This window comes from Eubalaena glacialis, chromosome 10, assembly GCF_028564815.1.
Source record: "Eubalaena glacialis isolate mEubGla1 chromosome 10, mEubGla1.1.hap2.+ XY, whole genome shotgun sequence".
NCBI classification, from domain to species: domain Eukaryota; kingdom Metazoa; phylum Chordata; class Mammalia; order Artiodactyla; family Balaenidae; genus Eubalaena; species Eubalaena glacialis.
The window spans coordinates 24,548,923-24,568,536 of record NC_083725.1 but is presented as its reverse complement, the minus strand read 5'-3'; the positions used below and the strand labels follow the sequence as shown (position 1 = coordinate 24,568,536).

General features: G+C 41.4%; 1 long non-coding RNA gene across 2 annotated transcripts; it reads right to left on the bottom strand.

Annotated features, from left to right (window-relative positions):
* Positions 1-864: 864 nt before the first annotated feature.
* Positions 865-16,317, bottom strand: LOC133099505 (uncharacterized). 2 transcript variants are annotated; one of them, XR_009702344.1, is made up of 3 exons: positions 16,271-16,317; positions 2,704-2,788; positions 865-1,312 (listed from the first exon to the last, which is right to left on the bottom strand). It is a non-coding gene; the product is annotated as an uncharacterized LOC133099505 (long non-coding RNA). The 2 variants fall into 2 exon arrangements; XR_009702343.1 differs by lacking the exon at positions 16,271-16,317 and adding an exon at positions 14,382-14,484.
* Between the last annotated feature and the right edge of the window lie 3,297 nt (positions 16,318-19,614).

The following is a 19,614-nucleotide window of genomic DNA, read 5'->3' as shown; positions in this document are numbered from 1 at the left end:
AGGGCTCTCACCCTCACCATCTTCTAGTCTCCGCTAAATGTCAGTGAGGTGCTCCCCTCACCACCCTCTAAAATAGCACCCCACCTCCCACGCACTCTCTGTAAACTTAACTTGCCTTGTTTTGCTTCACAGTCCTATCCCTTATGGCACAGGTATGGCACAGGTAGACTTATTTGTTTATTGCCTTTTTTCCCTTGCTAGCATCCACTCCATAAGATCTTGTGTTACCCAAGACTGTATTCCCAGAGCCTAGAAGAGTGCCACCACGTAGCCGGAGTTCAATAGAGGTCTGTTGAATAGATGAACAAGTAAAATAACTTTTATTTAATAATAATGGAGAAGAATCTAAGATGCCAGGTGCCTGCCCAGCCCAGGGTCCACTTCTGAGCAAAGGAGCCACAAGCAGGTCCTTCCACATGGTTTGCCATGTTCTGGATCATGTGACCCTGTGACCCTGGCCACTGCTGATTGAACCAGAGATCTGCAATGCTGGCGAGGGCTGCTCCTGCCTCTCTCCGCTGCAGCCCTGCCTCTCCCCACTGCAGCCCTGCCTCTCCCCACCTCCCTTCTCCCTATTCCCCAGACAGCTGACACATTTGAACTAAAATGATGCTGCTCAATAGAAATATCACGGGAGCCATATATGTAATTTTAAATTATCTAGTAACCATGTTTTTAAAATGGAACAAGAGACAAGTGACATTAATTTTAATAATATATTTTATTTTACCTAATATATCTAAAATATTATCATTTAAACAAATAAGCAATATACAAAATATTAATAAGGTACATTACATTCTTTTGTACTAAGTCTTCAAAATCAAGTTTGTATTATACACTTGACGAGACATCTCACTTCACACTTGCCATGTCTTCGAGTGTTCAGTAGCTACATGTGGCTAGTGGCTCCCATGTTAGACAGTGAGGCTCTAAGAGGGTCACATTTCATGGTCAGGATCAATGTTTGTCTTCTTCGCTTCTGCTTCCTTTCTTCCAACTAGTTGGTTCCATAAGCAGGTCTAGCTTCTCAGATGATACTGGATGTTTCCCACCTGGCAGGGCTCATGCCCTTGAGTCAGGCCTGGCTTCCCTCCTCCATCCTCCATTCCAGCCTCTCCACCTGAGAAGACTGGGTGGACAGACTCGGGGGAAGAAGCTGGAAGCCTCACTGAACATCCTCAGCTTCAGCCACATTTTCCAAGGCAATTTTTACCATCGTGTGGTAGACAAGGTAATGCTTAATACAAATAGTGCTTTGTTTTCCATTTGGCTCTTTTCCTTTCCGGTATCTTCCCTTAGCAGGGAAACCCTGAGTAGAGAAGGAATGAATGGTAGGATTCAGACGCCAAAATCCCATCTGCAAGACCAAACAGGTTTCTGACTCATAACATGACATGACTCAGCAGGAAGATAATGACCAAAGAAGGTTCCATCCTGCACGATGATTCAACTGGCCCAAGGAGGTCCTCTGAGATAAGCTGTTGGGAAGGCAGGAGTGGAGAAACTTCCGATGGAAAGAAGAAAGCAGTATCCATGGGATTTGAAGTTATGAGTGAAGGCAGCCCTGAGGGGTAGAGAAGCTGAGTAGAGGGAGGGAGGTTTATCATGCTCTTTGAAGAATAAGCTGTTAAAAGATAGCAGAAGCTGAACCACAAGGAAAGGAGAACCTGCTGGAGTGGCTGTTTCTTCTGGACAACATTCCTGGTCTTCAGGAAGTCTGCCTGCAGTGTTTTCTGTGGTCCCCCACTTGCCCCTGTGTCCTGCAACACATCACCAGCATCTGGGGCACCCCAAATGCACCTCTATTCTTTATCACCCAGAAAGGCTTACTCTTCCCTTTTCCCCACAAATGGCTAAGGCTCTGTTGGTGGGACAAAATTGTTTCTGGCTCCTGTATTCCTTGACCTTATTCTATCCCAGAGCTCCTCAGCTATTCAGAGAAACAGCATTCCAGAGACCCATTCTCTCTTTGTATTCAAAAATATCTGGACATGCCTGAATGCCAGGGGTGGACACTTAAATTCAGGCTGGGAACTCCCCCCCACATACTGGTAAGTGGAGGGATGGGTATGGGAGCAGAAAACCCAGCTCTGGCTCTGGCCTGGTAGATGGCGCCATGCTGTCCACCCCATCACCCAGCAGGGCCCTGGACCAGGCTGCTCAGACGCCACCACCACCACTAGTGCCCTTTATAGTCAATGACTTAGCAGCACTTGGCTCCTTTCTTTGCAGACCTCATTATGGAACACTTGTTAAGCCGTTGTTATTTAAAGTTCTCTGCTGGGTTTTATAACAAGGGCAGGTAGGTTAGTTTATGTGGATGTGGTGCTTTGCCCTCTGGGAGCTTGAAATCTTATTTTGAAGAGAAAATAAGAAAATTTTACCTGGGAAAGATGAGATGATATCATTCCCCATGGTTTAGACTTTGGTCTCTGAGAGCCTCTGTTGCCTGTATTAATGTTCTGGTTAACACCATAACTGCTGCCAATTGGAGTATACTCTGTATTGTCAACACTTTCCTTGTGGATAATCTGTGCTAAGCCACCCTTTAAAGTTTTCTTTGCTATTATTGCCTCCTCCCCTTAATTAATTCCTTTGTTTAACGTCCATGCAATATTATCAACATGTTTCATTTTATTCCTAAATGCAGCCTGCAATCCAACAAGAGATGGAAAAAAAGAAAACAAAACACCTAATTACCTTTAAACAGTTTGTCAGTTAGCTCTTCAGCACTTGCAGCCCTCTTCTACCTCGTTTTTTGTCACCGCCACCCCAGCACTCACCTCTGACAAAGAAAACAAAAGGGAATGAATAGAACGATCTCAACAAGAAGACAGCCTCTCTGGTTTATACATGGCTGGAGTGAGAGAGATGTTGTCTGCACTCCATGCCAGAGGCAAAGGGAATGAGGAAGAACTGAGCAGTGCCGACGGAGGTATGCCACGAAGAGGGACCCAGACATTGACCTACCCCAAGTTGAATAGTCACAAGTTGATTTTGTTTTTTAGATATTTTTCAAATGATGATACAAAATTCTAAAACATCAAAAATCAAAACTACTCTTACGATTCTATTTTGGATTTTCATGCTTCAGTTTCTACCTTCACTCCACATCACTATCATTAATGAATGGATGTAATATGCTCTTAAACCAGTGTTCCTCTTTATTTGTAGCAAAGAGCCCTTACCGGAGAGCAAGTTATATGCCAGGAAATCTCCTAGTTTCTCAAAGTGCATTGTGAAAGTCTTTTAAAAAATCTATACCCAATTCATTTTAGTGCTTTTTTTGTTAAAAAATTACTATCCACCTCTCAGTTATTTTTGGAGAACATAAGGAGTGACAGGAATTCTGAAATCAGGGAACAATAGCCATGCTTCAAAGGACTCAATCTGGTGGCCAATACAACAATCACGATAATAATAATAATGGCTCTATCTATTAGGAATTGTGTTCAGCTGCTACAAACAGAGACCAGACCACAGTGCCTTGAATACACATGGGTTTACTCGTGTAAAAGAAATGTGGAGGCTGGTAGGGTGCCTCCCTCATTATCAAGACACAGAAGTCTTTTATCTTTCTACTTAGCCATCTTTTTTTTTAAATATTTATTTGTTTGTTTGCACTGGGTCTTAGTTGCGGCAGGTAGGCTCCTTAGTTGCGGCTTGCTGTCTACTTAGTTGCAGCACGTGGGCTCCTTTCTACTCAGCCATCTTTGTTTCATGGCTTCCATTTTTAAGATTCCAGTACATCTATTGGTGTCCCAGCCATCATGTCCATATTTCAGACAGGAAGGATAAAGAAGGAGGAAAGGGGGAAAAGGCACGTGCTAGCTGTATATCCCATCCTTAAGGGGCTGTTCCAAATCTATTGCTTTATTTCTTTCCCCCACAAAATCATTTTGCATCCCATCAACCTTATATAAAGATTTACTTTTCTAGTATATTCATCTTAACCCGAAAGTTTCCTGTAGAGACTCATGTTGTCTTTGCCGTTGTTGGTTGTCCAATAATATCCAATCTCCTTCTCCTTTTGGAGGACTCCCCTCCTCATCATTGTGTGTCCTCTTATCAGGAACAGGGCCCTGCTTCCCACTACAAAACCCAAAGGAACCATATCCTTCCTTCCCTGCCTTTTGATAATTGTGAAAACATGGGACCCACCCAGTCAGTCATGACAATCAGACACTACTATTCAGTAGCTTCAGTCTTAGAGAAATGACACATGAAAAAGGAATGAAGAGAACTGCATCACAAAGGCGGCAGCAGCATCTAGCAGTGGAGTCCAGTGGTGGCACAAAGTGTCCAGCAGCAAGAGTGGAAGTGCTCTGGCCAGACAAGTCCTGCTAAACGCAGTTGTTGAGCTTCCTATTCTTGGTCCTCCAGTGCTGCTCAGTTCCTGTCTGTCTGCCATACCTGATCCTCTAGCCACTTGATGGTTCTGGGCTCCCTTTGTCTTTTCAGTACACCCTGTTTTGCTTAAGATAGCCAGAGCAGGTTTAGTTTACATGCAGCCAAAAGCACCCAAACTGATAGAATTAAGGATATAGGTACTATTATTCTAGTCCATGCGCTTTGGTTACCAGAAATAGAAGCCCATGCAACTTACCTCAGATGGATGCAAGGCCTAAGATCACAGACACAGAGACTGAGGCACTGTGGGAGAAGATACTGGGAAATTGCTAGGAACAAAAGCTGACCCTCAGAGGCCACATGGACACTCAACTCTTTCAGTCTTTTTGCATAAAATCTCTTTTCCTCTGCTTTATTGGTCAGCTTCCTTTGTTTACTCACAGTTTCTTTATCTCCATAACTTTTACTTCCTCTTTCTGGATTCTTACATGGAATCTATATGACCTTTTACAGATATGCTATGATTGAAGCATTTCAGTTTCAAGCTCCATATCTCTTTATCTAAAATCTTGACAGAAGAACTGATGAGGGATTAGATAGGGATATACCCCAGTCAACTCAGCTATAATAGGGAAATGGGGCTCATGACTGGGTATATGCCTTCAGTGGGGACTCCCAGATTAGGTCTGTGATCAGGGAAGGCAGTAGAACCTTTCAAATACAGGGATGCATTGTGATGTGATGTACATGATGTTGTGCTATGCTGTGATATGAAGGCCTAGGTATGGCACAATTTTTGCAAGGTATACCTGAGATGCTCAATCAATTAAATATTTTGAGTACCCACCATGTTCAAGGTATAGGACTAGAAGCTGAGGAGATTATAAAGAAGATAATATGTGCCTTCCCTCAAGGACTTCACAACACACACACACACACACACACACACACACACACAAAATGTTAAGGAATGAATTAACATATACCTGGTTAACTGTTAAACTTGTATTACCCACAAAGTGGTGGAGGAATTCAAAAGAAAGAAAGGTCATATTGAGCTTTGGTGATAAGGGTAGCCTATATAGAGATGTTACCTTGAGGGAAGAGGTGGAGTTTATTGATAAGAGATAAGATTATTGATAAGAAGAAAAAAGGTGAAGTTGATTGATAAGAGGTGAGTGATAATGAATGGTAGGAGTGGGGTAGAAGTGTGGACATCTGAATGGGCTGAAAGACAAAATTTGAAGCAGTGAGACCCAGAAAATGAAGATCATCCATTTTAAGATTTTACCTGGTACAATCACAGTACTAAAGTAACCTGTAGGTTTATCAACGTATACAAGGGAAAAAGGGAAAGACATGCGAATTTAAATTTGAGAAGTGAAGATGGGAGACTTAAGATTCTGATAATGGCAAACTATATCATTAGAACCAAATATGATACTGAAAATCTGAGGAATATATGAGAACATCTGCTTGAAGCATCAGAGAACTAAACAAATAAACAAACAAAAAAATAGGGTAAAATTACTGCTCCAGGATTTGGGGGAAATGATGGAACCCCTGGGAGATGAACTGGCATTTAGGGCTGCTTTTCAAAACCCTTGGGATGTCTACTAACTCCAGAAAGGGTGACCTATAAGCTGATAAATGCCTCTAACTGTCTTGTGGGGTCAAAAAAAAAAAAAAGAGGTTACTAGTCTAGAGGTCAGCACAGGAAAAGTCCTGATGAATTCTCTTGGGTTGGGACTCAAAAGAATACAGACCTTCCTAGGGACTTCAAATAATTTCAGAACCTAAAATTGAACTGAGATTATCTCAAATTGTTAGTTCTCTCAAGTACCTAGCAGAAACAAAAATAAATCTTCTTTGGAAAGAGATAACATTTTCAACCTCAAAGTATTCCTACAAGCAATTTTGCAAAACAATACCCAGCACACAATCAAAAATAACCAGCCATATGAGGAAAAAAGACTACATGGACAACACTAGCAAGAGGACCAAGCAATAAAATCAGGCCCACAGGGGCTACAGATATTAGTTTTATCACACTTAAACTGCTAAACAATTGTGCTTCTTATGTTCAAGAATATAAAAGAGAAGATCAAAAATTTTGGCCAAGAACTAGAAACTTTAAGATGGAATTTCTGGAACAAAATACTATAATAATTGAAAGTTACAATCCAACCCAACTGAAAGTTAAACAGCATATTAGCAAAGATGAAAGGACAATTCATGAAGAAAATTTCCAGAAAGAAACAGGAAACAAAGGAATGAAAAATACAAAGGAAAGAATAAGAGATATAGAAGATATAATGAGAAGGTCTAATATGAATTTAATTAAAGTTCCAAAAGGAGAAGAGATGGAAAACAGGATAGAAGCAAAAGTTGAAAAGACAGTGGCTAAGAATTTTCCAAAACTGATGAAAGACATCAAAATCATGGGTTCAAGAATTCTCATTAAGGATAAATTCACAACTAGGCACAGCATTCATAAACTTCTGAAAATTAAACACACACAAAAATATCTTAATACCAGCCAGAGAAAATATCAGGTTACTTCCAAAGGGCCCCTTACTTAATATCTAAAGAATATCTACAAATCAATTAAAATTAAAAAGACAAACAACCCAATAGAATAAAGGACAAGAAATTTGAACAAGCACTTCACAAAATAGGATATCCAAAGGGCATAAACTTACAAAAACATGTTCGACTTCATTAATAACAAGAAAATATAAATTAAAATTATAATGATATTCCATAACACACTCACTAAAATGGCTTTTAAGTAGACAATATAAAGTGTTGATGAAGATGTGGAGCGAAGGGAACTCTCATACGCTTACGGTACAACAACTTTCAAAAACTGAAGTTGAACAAACCTACACTCTATGACTCAGTAATTTCAGGCATAAGCACCGAGAAACACATATAAGAAAATTCATGGCAGCACTATTTGTAACAGCTCCAAACTGGAAACTACATAAATGCCTATGGATAGCAGGATGGATAAAGATTGCAGTATATTCACACAAAAAAGCAATATACAACTTTATTGAAAAAAAAAAAGCTTTGCTAAAAATAAACTCACTGCAGCTACATGCAATAAAATGAATGAATCTCAAACAATGCTGAGCAAAATAGTCAGACACAAAAGAATGCATAATTTATTATATAAATTTCAAAAAGCATGTAAAACTAGTGTTTAGGAATGTATAAATAGTAGTAAAGTAATGATTTCCATAAAAGTCAAGGGATTAGTACCTTTGGGGACAAAGAAAGGTAATGATTATGGGGTACTTCTGAGGTGCTAGGCACCTTTTTTAACTCAAGTGTTGTTTTACATGTGTTCATTTTGTGATAAATAATTGATCTGGACACTTTTGTTCACTTTTCTATGTTAAATTTCACAGCAAAAAAATAAAAGTTTTAAAGAAAAGAAATAGGGTCAGGCTTTCTTATAACTGTTATATATTGCATACTTACTGTGTGTCAGGCACTCCGTTAAGCATTTTACATAAACTACTTCATATAATCATCCTAATGAGCCAGAGAGGTACATTTTATCTCTGCCCCTCTCCCCATTTACTGAGCCTTAATTTCCTTAACTGAAAGATGGGAATAATATTATCCCACCTCAAGAGGTTATTGTAGGAACTGAATGAGATATATGCAAAGAGCCTAAGTGTCTGACACATAGGAAGTTCTATTTAAGGGTTGAGCTATTATTTAATTAGCGTACTGAGACTCAATGAAACCAAGTAGCTTGCACAAGTCCACACAGATAATGAGAGAGAAGCTAGAATTTGAGCCAATGTCAGAGTCACAGCTGGTGCCCTTTCCTCTTCACCAGGGTAGTGCATCCCTCTGTGTGTTTTATGTCAGACACCAAAGCCATTCACTTGTAGAACTGGGGAGCTGAGACTCCAGCTGGCCTCAGCCTGTCCCTTCCTCTGGGATTTGTTCTCTAAGTGAACTGACATCACTTATTCACCTTCATTTTTTTAAGGAGTGCAGGTTGTCTCACTTCATATCCCAAGCTAACTTAGTAAAGGAAATGCTTTTTCAGTGTGGGCAGCCAGAGATGATGAGCTCTGTAATTGTGCTTTCCATGAGAGGAGGATCACAGCCAGCCGTGAGACTCCTCTGCAGCCCTTCTAAGCAACACTTGTGGGCTCAGAACCACTATACTGGCAACAAGCATCTGAAGATGGACAGCCTGAAAGAACCCAGGGCTGGTTGCTTAGCAGATGCCAGAGGATTGAGTTGCTGGAACTCAGAGAAGTGATTGATGGAATGGAGATGGGGAGAGAAAGCAGGGCAGGTGCACAAGGGGAAAGAATATTTCTCTTCATCTCAGTTTTCTCCTTTCTTTCTTCCTTTATGTTTATTTTTGCCATATCCCATTTGAATGAAATTATTTTTTATATATATATTTATTTATTTATTTATTTTTGGCTGCATTGGTTCTTTGCTGCTGTACGTGGCCCTCTCTAGTTGTGGCGAGCAGGGGCCACTCCTCGCCACGGTGTGCGGGTTGCTCATCGCGATGGTCCCTCTTGCTGCAGAGCTCAGGCTCCAGAGCGCAGGCTCAGCAGTTGTGGCACAGGGGCCGAGTTGCTCTGTGGCATGTGGGATCCTCCCGGACCAGGGCTTGAACCTGTGTCCCCTGCGTTGGCAGGCAGACTCCCAACCACTGCACTATCAGGGAAGCCCTGAAATTATGTTCTTGAAGCTGGTCATGGTTGTCTTTCCTTCTCTCTCCCACTTACTCTTAACCTAATCCCACTTGTTAAACCAACCAAGACCCTATAATATTTTACAGTTTACAAAGAGCTTTCACATGTATGATTTCTCATAAAAACTGTGTTGGAGACTTCCTGTTTAAGCTCTGCCATGTAAAAAGCTTGGAAGTCGTCCCTCACCTTTACAACAAGAAAACGCTGAACAAATGGAAAATCAATGTCTTTTCTTGGACGCATCTGAGGAACACAATTCTGTAATTCTATTGGGCATTATCTTTAGACTCGTAACCCTGTAAATATGATGGGGAAGAGAAAAGCAAAACAAACACACAAAACATTGGTTTCTATCTGACACCTGCTGTCTATTCAGAGGGTTCATATCTGATCAGAATTAATGTGGCAGGTGGAGCCAAATGAATAGTGACTGTTACCTTCCTGGAATTATTTCAGGTTATTCTGTATCTTCAACCATATATCAGGAAGAATAAAATGGGAAACACACATACAGAGTGTAATCATTTATGAAAAAAGATAACTTAGAGAAGTCATGACTATAGATCTAGCAGACCCAAAGCACCAGGCCCAGACTCTGACGAATTCTATGAAACATTTAAGAAAGAAATAACACCAATTTTCCACAATCTCTTCCAGAAAATGGAAGCAGAGGGAACACTCCCTAACTTATTCTATTAGGTTAGCATTACCCTAATGCTAAAACCAGTTAAAGACACTACAAGAAAGGAAAATTACGGCCAATGCCTCTGATGAACATAGCCACAAAAACCCTCAACAAAATATTAGCAAGTCAAATCCAACAATTTATAAAAAAAGAATTACACATCACAACCAAGTGAGATTTATTTCATGTATGCAAGGCTGGTTCAGAATTCAAAAATCAACCAATGTAACCCACCATATTAACAAGCTGAAGAAAAAAAAATCATATGATCACAACAATTGATGCAGAAAAGCATTTGACAAAATCCAACACCCAATCATGAAAAATCTCTCAGCAAACTAGAAATTAAGAGGAACTTCCTCAACTTTATAAAGAACACCTATAAAAACTTATAGCTAGGGGCTTCCCTGGTGGCACAGTGGTTGAGAATCCACCTGCCAATGCAGGGGACACGGGTTCGAGCCCTGGTCTGGGAAGATCCCACATGCTGTGGAGCAACTAAGCCTGTGAGCCACAACTACTGAGCCTGCGCATCTGGAGCCTGTGCTCCACAACAAGAGAGGCCACGACAGTGAGAGGCCCGCGCACCGCAATGAAGAGTGGCCCCCGCTCGCCGCAACTAGAGAAAGCCCTCGCACAGAAACGAAGACCCAACACACCCAAAAATAAATAAATAAATAAATAAATTTATTTTTTAAAAAAACAAAAAAACTTACAGCTACCCAGAGTTAATGGCAAAAGACTGAACACTTTCCCTCTAAAATTAGTAACAAGTGAAGGATGTCCTCTCTCACCACTCGTATTCAACATCATACTGGAAGTCTTAGCTAATACAATAAGATAAGAAAAGAAAACAAAAAGTATACAGATGTGAAAGAAAGAAAACTATCTTTATTCATAGGTAACATGATAGTCTATGTAGAAAATCTAAAAATCTACAAAACAAAAAATCTTGAACTAATAACAAGTACAGCAAGGTCTCAGGACACAGGTTCAATATACAAAAGTCAAATGCTTTCCTATATACTGGCAATGAACAATTGGAATTTGAATTTTTTTAAAATACCATTTACAGTAGCACTTAGGTATAAATCTAATGAAATAGGCATAGGATCTGTATGTGGAAAAATACAAAACATTGATGAAATAAACCAAAGAAGATCTAAATAAATGGAGAAATATTCCACGTTGATGAATTAAAAGACTCAGTATTGGTAAGATTTTGTAACAGGGAAGAACAAAATCTGACTCTGTGTTGGATCTGTTTCTTTTACTTTGACCTTTGCTTTCCACTGCTTTTATTCTGCCTGTAGCTATAGGCATACATAATGGCCTGCCTCGGGGAACCCTGCCCCTCTGCCTGAATGTTAACTAAAGTGTCTTTGTTCAGCTCACAGGGAAACACCCTGACCCTGCCCACCTGTGAATGGCTGCAGAAAAGAAGAAATTAACACATCCCCTCCCTGAGGCTGGCCAAAACCAGGAGCTATTTTGCAAGACTTATGGCCTTTTTACTTTACTTCCTCACCTCCTCCCCTTCTTTGTTCTATAAAAGAAACTAGCATCCAGACCCTGATAAGATGGTACTCTAGGACACTAGTCCACCATCTTCTCAGACGCCCGGCTTTCTGAATAAAGTCGCTATTCCTTGCCTCAACACGTTGTCTCCCGACTATTGGTCTGTTGTGCAGCAAACAGACTGAGCTTGGATTTGGTAACAATTTCAGTTCTTTCCAACTTGATCTCTAGATTCAATGTAATCCCAATCAAAATCCCAGCAAACTGTTTTGTAAATAGTAACAAACTGTTTGTAAAGTTTATGTGGTGCTGTGGACTGAATTGTGTCCCCTCAAAATTCATATGTTGAAGTCCCAAGCCCCAGTGTGACTCTATTTGGAGATAGGGCTTTTGTGAAAGTAATTAAGGTTAAAAAATGTCATCAGAGTAGGGCCCTGGTCTGACAGGATTAGTGTCCTTATAAGAAGAGACACCAGGTCTTGCCCTCTTCTACCATATGAGTACACAGTAAGAAGGAGGCGGTCTACAAACCAAGAAGAGAGCTCGCACTAGAACCCAGCCATGCTGGCACACTGATCTCAGACTTCCAGCATCCAGAACTGTGCGAAAATAAATTTCTGTTGTTTAAGCTACCCAGTCTGTGGTGTTTTGGCAGCCCAAGCAGACTAATTCCTATGGAAAAGCAAAAAACCTGGAGTATCCAAAACAATCCTGAAGAAGAACAACAAAGTTGGACGACTCACACTGCCTGATTTTAAGACTTACTACAAATCTACAGTAATCAACACAGCATGATATTGATGAAAGAACAGACACATAGATCAGTGGAACAGAAGCAAGAGCCCAGAGATAGATAGACCCACACAAATATAGTCAACTGAGTTTTGACAAAGGTGCAAAGGAATTCAATGGAGAAAGAAGTCTTTTCAATATAATGCAAAATATGAACACAGACACAGACCTTACACCTTACACAAAAATTAACTTGAAATGAATCATAGAACTAAATGTAAAATGCAAAACTATAAAACTTCTAAAAGAAAACATAGGAGAAAATCTACATAATATTGGGTTTGATGATGAGTTTTTAGATACGACATCAAAAGCACAATTTATGAAAGAAAAACAGTGATGCTGGACTCCATTAAAGTAAAAAAACTTCTGCTCTAAAAAAGACATTGTTAAGAGAATGGGGAAAAAAAACCCACAGACTTAGAGAAAATATTTGCAAAACATATATCACATAAATGACTTCTATCCAAAATATGCAAAGAACTCTTCAAATTCAACAATAAGTAAACAAACAATCCAGTTAAAACTAAAGGAACAGCCTAAGTGGCCAAAGCTGGAACTATTTAAGCAATAAAATAAGTCATGTAATATTGGATTAGAACCTAAAGTGTAAAATAAATATCCATGTGTTCATACTGATATAAATAAATGGCGGAAAAGAAACAAAATCCTTAGTGCAGAAGAATCCCAAGTAATTTATGTAGATACTCTGCCCTCAGGGAGACGCAACATCACCCCCCGCCCCTTAAGTGTGGGCTGTGCAGAGTAACTTCTTTCCAAAGTGTTTAGTATGGAAAGGGGTCAAGGGGTGTAAAGCAACTTATTTCTACAGGAGTAACTTCAGCCAAGTGATCAAGGTCAACATCAACAATGATAAGCCATGGTGATAGTACATATCCTGATATGATGTGATGAAAATGGTACTTTACCTATGTGGTCTTCCTCCCCAAAACCCATCAAGAGTAAACACCAGACAAATCCCAGTTGAGAGACATTCTACAAAATACCTCATCTATACTCATCAAAACTGTCAAGGTCATCAAAAACAAAGTCTGAGAAATTGTCACAGCCAAAATGAGACATGACAACCAAATGAAATATAGGATCAGAAATATGAAGAACAGAAAAAAAGACTTTAGATAAAGATTAAAGAAATCTAAATCAAGTATGAATTATGGTTAATAATATTATAGCAGTATTGGTTCATTAATTGTGACAAATGGATCATATAATGTAAGATACAGTAATAGGAGGAACTGGGTGCAGGATATTTGGGAACTGTGCTATCTTAGCAACATTTCCATGAATCTAAATATATTCTAATATAAAAAGTATATTTTTTTAAAAAATACTGGGCTGTGGTTTTTATTATTTTCCCCATTTTAAGATCAGGAAACCAAGGCTCTGAAAAGTTGAATGACCCTTTCCAGGTCCCAGGGCTAGCAGGCTGGCCCAGGAGGCCAAGTCTGTTGGACTCTAGATTCTGTGGTTTTCTTTTCCCTTGGGCTATCAAAAGTTCAGTTTTCTTATGCAATCATGACAAAAATAAAAGGGCGAGGCAGGGGACTCAAAACGAAAGAAAAAAAAGCAACGTTGCAGGTCACATTAAAAGGTAGCGCACAGTATTTACAATAGCCACGATATGGAAGCAACCTAAATGTCCATCGACAGATGAATGGATAAAGAAGATGTGGCACATACACACAATGGAATATTACTCAGCCATAAAAAGAAACGAAATTGAGTTATTTGTAGCGAGGTGGATGGACCTAGAGTCTGTCATACAGAGTGAAAGTAAGTCAGAAAGAGAAAGTAAGTCAGTAAGTCCATATATATGCGTTAGCACATATATATGGAATCAAAAAAAAAAAAAGGTTCTGAAGAACCTAGGGGCAGGACAGGAATAAAGACTGAGACGTAGAGAATGGACTTGAGGACACGGGGAGGGGGAAGGGTAAACTGGGACGAAGTGAGAGAGTGGCATGGACATATATACACTACCAAATGTAAAATAGCTAGTGGGAAGCAGCCGCATAGCACAGGGAGATCAGCTCAGCTCGGTGCTTTGTGTCCACCTAGAGGAGTGGGATAGGGAGGGTGGGAGGGAGACGCAAGAGGGAGGGGATATGGGGATATATGTATACGTATAGCTGATTAACTTTGTTACAAAGCAGAAAGTAACACACCATTGTAAAGCAATTATACTCCAATAAAGATGTGAAAAAAATAAAATTAAAAATTAGAAAAAATTTTAAAAATAAAAAAGGTAGTGCACGGGTTTTGAAGGTTACCTTAAAATTCTCATTTCCAGGTGGTAACGTGGCGACCCGCGCTGTGAGCCTCTCCTGGGACAGGTGGCCGGTTGGCTGCACTAGGGGACCTCCACCAACACACACGCACACCCCGGCCGGGAGGCAGCCCTGCGGCCCCGCCCTGCTCGCAGGCGACGACTCGCCTGACCCGGCCGCGGACTCGGGGTTCCGGGGGCCCTCCCCAAGCGCCGCCGCCGCCGCCGCCCCCTCCCGGCCGGCCGAGACCCTGCCCGCCGCGCGCCGCGGCCTCGGCCTCCCGCGGGGCGCGGGGGCGCTGCCTTCGCCCGGCAGGCGGCTCCCTTTGTCCTCCCGGAGCAGCAGCGGCGCGCAGGCTGAGCTGCCTTAAATCTCTGCACCGCTGACAGCTCTGTAATTGCGTCTGCCCTCAGTAGCTTGTCAGAGCCCTTCTGGTTTGCCCACCTTTTTTCCTTTAAACTCAAAAAATGCTCCCTCCCTTGCTAGCTCGCTCTTTGGTGGTTATCCAGGGTGTCCGTGAATGAAAGCGTTTCATGATCTCATGCTGATGTACCAACATCCCCGGGGACCTCCTGGGGCCTTAACCAGCTGGGTCTGAAAGCCAGCCGGGCTCCAGGACCACGTCTGCCACCGGCTGCCCCAGGGCCACGTGGATGCTCCCCTGCGACCGACCAGAGCCACCCACCGCCCAGGGCGGGGACGGGACACTTTTGCTTGTGCCCAGGCTGCCACTGGGCTTTCCTTGAAAAGTTGAAGTAGGTTCGCAGGTCCCATTCACCTCCTCCCGAGGTGACGCTGAGCTCACACCTGCCCTCGTTTTCTCACTGCCTGAAAGACACCTTCCTACCCATCAAAGCCAGGTTCTCAGGTCACCTCTGGGCAGCCTTCAGCACCCTGGCATCCTCATGGCTTCCCTCCTCTGCACTCCCACTCCCTGGGTTCATTCCGTGAACTTGTGTGTAACCCATGCTTCTCCCACGACCACCCAGCAGGCTTCCCTGGCTTGTTTCCCATCTGCCCCAAGTAAGGTCAGAGCCTTGAGTTTATTCCCAACCAGTGTCTGTGTGTGTCTGTGTCTGTGTGTGTGTGTGTGTGTGTGTGTGTGTGTGTGTTGGGGCACAGGGGGTGGGGGGAGCAGGGGGGGTGTGTTCCCAGCGCTGACTTCTGGTATCTTCCATTTTCCTCCTGCTCTGGCTCATGGTGGTGATGTCTCCTCTTGCTGGCAATACCCCCCAAGGCCACCCCTAGTCTGTGAAGCTACCAAAGCCAGTTGTCCTTCCACACGTCCCTGGTCCAGCCTGTCACCTCCCCCTGCAGGCCAGTGCTGCATGGAGGCAGGTCAGGATGGAGAGGACTGCACACCAGCTGGGGGAGCAGCTGCTCTTCCCCAGGTGGCTGTGGGTGGGAGTGGGGCACCGAGACTGAGCATCATGTGTTGGCAGAACACTGAAGGCCAAAGTCTAGGCCACGTGCATCCAAAGGACCAGGTGGAGACAAGAGACAAGGCCCGAGGGAAAGGGTGAGCGAAGGGTGTGGTGAAAACAGGCAGATTTAGAATGAGGCTATGAAGCATGAGCTTTAGGGCCTTCTCACTTGCCCGGGGCCCCTTCCCAGGCTCTGCACCTGACTCTGTATTCCAAGTGTGACATTTTTTTTCCGAAAGAGGGTCTAAAATTTTGTAAGCTTCAGGTCCCACAAAACCTGACTCTGTTCCAGGTAGAGAAAGTAGAAAGACTGGAGATGCAGAATAGTGGAGCAGAGGACGGACTACAAAGCAGCCAGTTGCAGATATGGAGCGAGGGTGCCTGGAGCGAGGGTGCCCACAGCGGGACATCAAGAACCAGTGAGTTCATTTAAAAAGCCTGGAGCAGAATTGACAGACCTAGACATACCTGAAAGCTGCCGGATCCATGGCCCAGGGCACTGCCCTTTCTGTGCTCCAGAGGCCGCTCCAAGTGAGGAAAATACTGGTAACTCCCTTTTGTGCCGCCACGTGAGTCAGGGCTGGAGTTAGCCTATAGTCGCCATCGCAGGAACTGGAAAAAGGCACTCCTTCCGCTGACACGTGCAGCCCTCACCAAGCTGCCTCTGGGAAGTGGAACTCAGTCTGGATTTCAGCACCTCTCACCCCCCATCTGAGTGCCCTTGTGCAGTAAACAACCTACGTAACCCTGCTGGGCAACCTAACTCAACATGGTTGAATTAAGCATCCATGTCCCAGAGATTTTAGCCAATGAATTCTTCCAGTTCTTACTCCCTCACTAGTTCAGCCCCCTCACCCCCTCCCGTGGAGCTCCAACATAAGCCCGTGTGAGCTAAATCAGAGGACAACCAGGATAAGGCACTGCTGATGGCAGCAGACAGACAGACAGCAATTCAAATCCCAATTCTGCCATTCACTGCTTGGTTAGCCTGAGGCAAGTCCTTCAACTCCTCGAACCTCTGTTTTTAGCTGTGCAATGAAGCCCATAATGTATTCATCTAAGAGCTGTGGAGAGGATGAAAGGAGATAATACGGACATGTCTAAGGTGTCCGGTCCGTAACAAGAACTCAATTAATAGCAGCTAATTGTTGAGTGATAGACACTTAAAATGATCCCCCACCTCCCGCCTAGGATGAAGCTGTCATACCTCCACTCTTGCCTGAGGGGGAGTCCCCCAACCTCATCAGTGCCTCATACAAAGAGATTCCTAAGGGTTTGTTTAGCAGGTCCTCCAAAACTGTCTAGACAAACTGAGACACCTACAAAACAAGTCTTAGTTAGCTGCATGAGCATTTATCTCACATGTTAGACTGTGTGTCCCTCAGTGACAGGAAATGGTCTTATTGATCTTTGTGTCACCGACTACACCTGATCATTAACGGCTGTTGCATTAAAGAATGGCCATCAACTCTGATGTCAATTGCCTTCTCATGCGAGGTGGTCCTTCTGGGCTGCTTCGTTTCTTCAGGTTCTGTCTGCAGTCAAAAGACAGTCCTTACAGAAAAGAGATTACTACTTTAAGACCCCGCAGTCATGCATGCTTTTATTTAAATAAACTTATCAGACTTAGATTCTTTATAGAGAACAAGTTTTAATGAAGGAAAAAGCCTGAAGAGTTTGAAGGTGGTTCTTAAATGTTTAAAGATCCAGTGAATATATTATAGATTTTTGTAGAGGGAAGCCCTGCTAGAAGTGTCCGTGACTAATGGCTCTAATGACAATATCAACAGATATTTTTTAATGCTTTCCATATGCCGACCACACAGTACTAAGTACTTTTATGTGCACTAACTTAGTCCTCCTAACCACCCTGTGAGGTGGATCCTATTATTTTAAGTTGAGAAACTGAGCCACGGAAAGGTTAAGTAAGGTTAAGTGTGTCCAAGGTCACACACATTGCTGTGTGTGTGACCATAAATGGTGGAGCTGGAATGTGAATCCAGCAATGTGGAGCCAGAGACCTTGCTGATTCCTCCTTCACTCTGCCACCTCTAACTAGAGGTTCAGAGGTCAAAGCTGCTGGCACAGATGTCTGACCATCCTCCAAGTCAGGCTGAAGAAACATCTCATAACAAGGCCCCTCTGAAACCACACGAAACAAGGTAAAAATTAGACAATAGGAGGGAAATTATTAGTATTTGCAGATATTGTGATTGTATGTCTGGAAAACTGAAGAGAATCAACTAAAAAAGTATACCAACAATAAGATTGAAATAACTTTATAAAATTAATTTTTAAAAAATCAATAGCTTTTCTAGAAACAACAGTCAACCAGAAGATTTAATGAAAGAAAAGATACCATTTAGAATTGTAATCCAAAGGAAAAAATTTCTAGTAAAAACTTAAGAAGCCATCTGTAAGATCCATATGAAGTAAACTTAAATAATCATCTAATGGCAAGTAAAAGGTTTAAATAAATAGAAAGATGTTCCCTTTTCTTGAATAGAAAGATTCCTTACAAAGATGTCCATCTTCCTGCTTTGATCTATAAATTTAACATGATCAATACCAAAAGAAGACAATTAGGGGAGGGGCAGAGGGAGGGCGGGACTCTAAAATTCATATCAAAAAATAAAATGCGAGAAAAGCCATGCTATGAATGATAAAGAAGAGTATGGGGGACGTATTAGCCATATCAGATATTAAAATATAAAGTCATTGTAATTAAAATAGTCTTACACTGGCTCAGAAATTAATAGCCAGATGAATGGAAGCAAATAGAAAAACCAGGAGTAAACCCAAACATATACAAAAATTTGGTTTATGTGGAGAGAGGTTTTCAATACAATAGGAAAAATATACATTATTCAATAAATGCTTTGGGATAACTGGCTGGGCCATCCATTTCTTCATGCCAAAATTAATTCCAGATGGATAAAATATCTAAATGTAAAAACTTAAACCATAAGAGAACTACGTAATTTTGCAAATTATAAACCATAAGAACAAATTACATAATTTTGTGGAAAGCCCTTCTTTAAGCAAATCACTAAACCCAGAACACATAAAAAAGTGAATAAATCTGGCTATACAAAATTTAAAACGTCTTCATGACAAAAATATCATAAATCAAGTTGAAAGCAAGCAATAAAAAAAGTATTGCAAAAACATGACAAAGAGTTAATTTCATCACATACATAAAGAGTTTTAAAGATATCAATCGGAAAAAGCCAAAAACCCCAAAAGAAACAAAATTTTTTGAAAACATCATTACAGGAAAAAAAAATACAATTGACTTTTAATCATGTGAAAGATATATGTCACTTATATTAGAAGAAATGCAAATTGAAATCACAATGAGATTTCGTTTGTTTGCCTATTAGATAGGCATAGAGCAATAGTTTGATAATGCATTGATTGGAGAAACAGGCACTCTAATGAATTATTGTTGGGAGTTCCAAACAGCACAACCTGTTAGGAGGGCAACTTGGCAGTATGTATCAAAATTTTAAATTCCACCTCTAAAAATGTATATGATAGATAGGATACACAAGGATGTTCACTGCAGTGCTATCTATAGTAGCAATAGAAAGAACGTCTAAATGTGCATCAGTGAGAAACTGATTGTGTAAATTCTGGTACAATGGACTATGAATATAGCCATTAAGAAGAACAGGCAAACCTATATGTATTATATATAACAATCTCCAAAATGTTTAGTGCAAAAGGCAAAATGCAGAACAGTCTGTATAATATTCTACAATTTGTGTTTTTTTAAAAAGTCAGTTATGTCAATACATACTTGTACATAC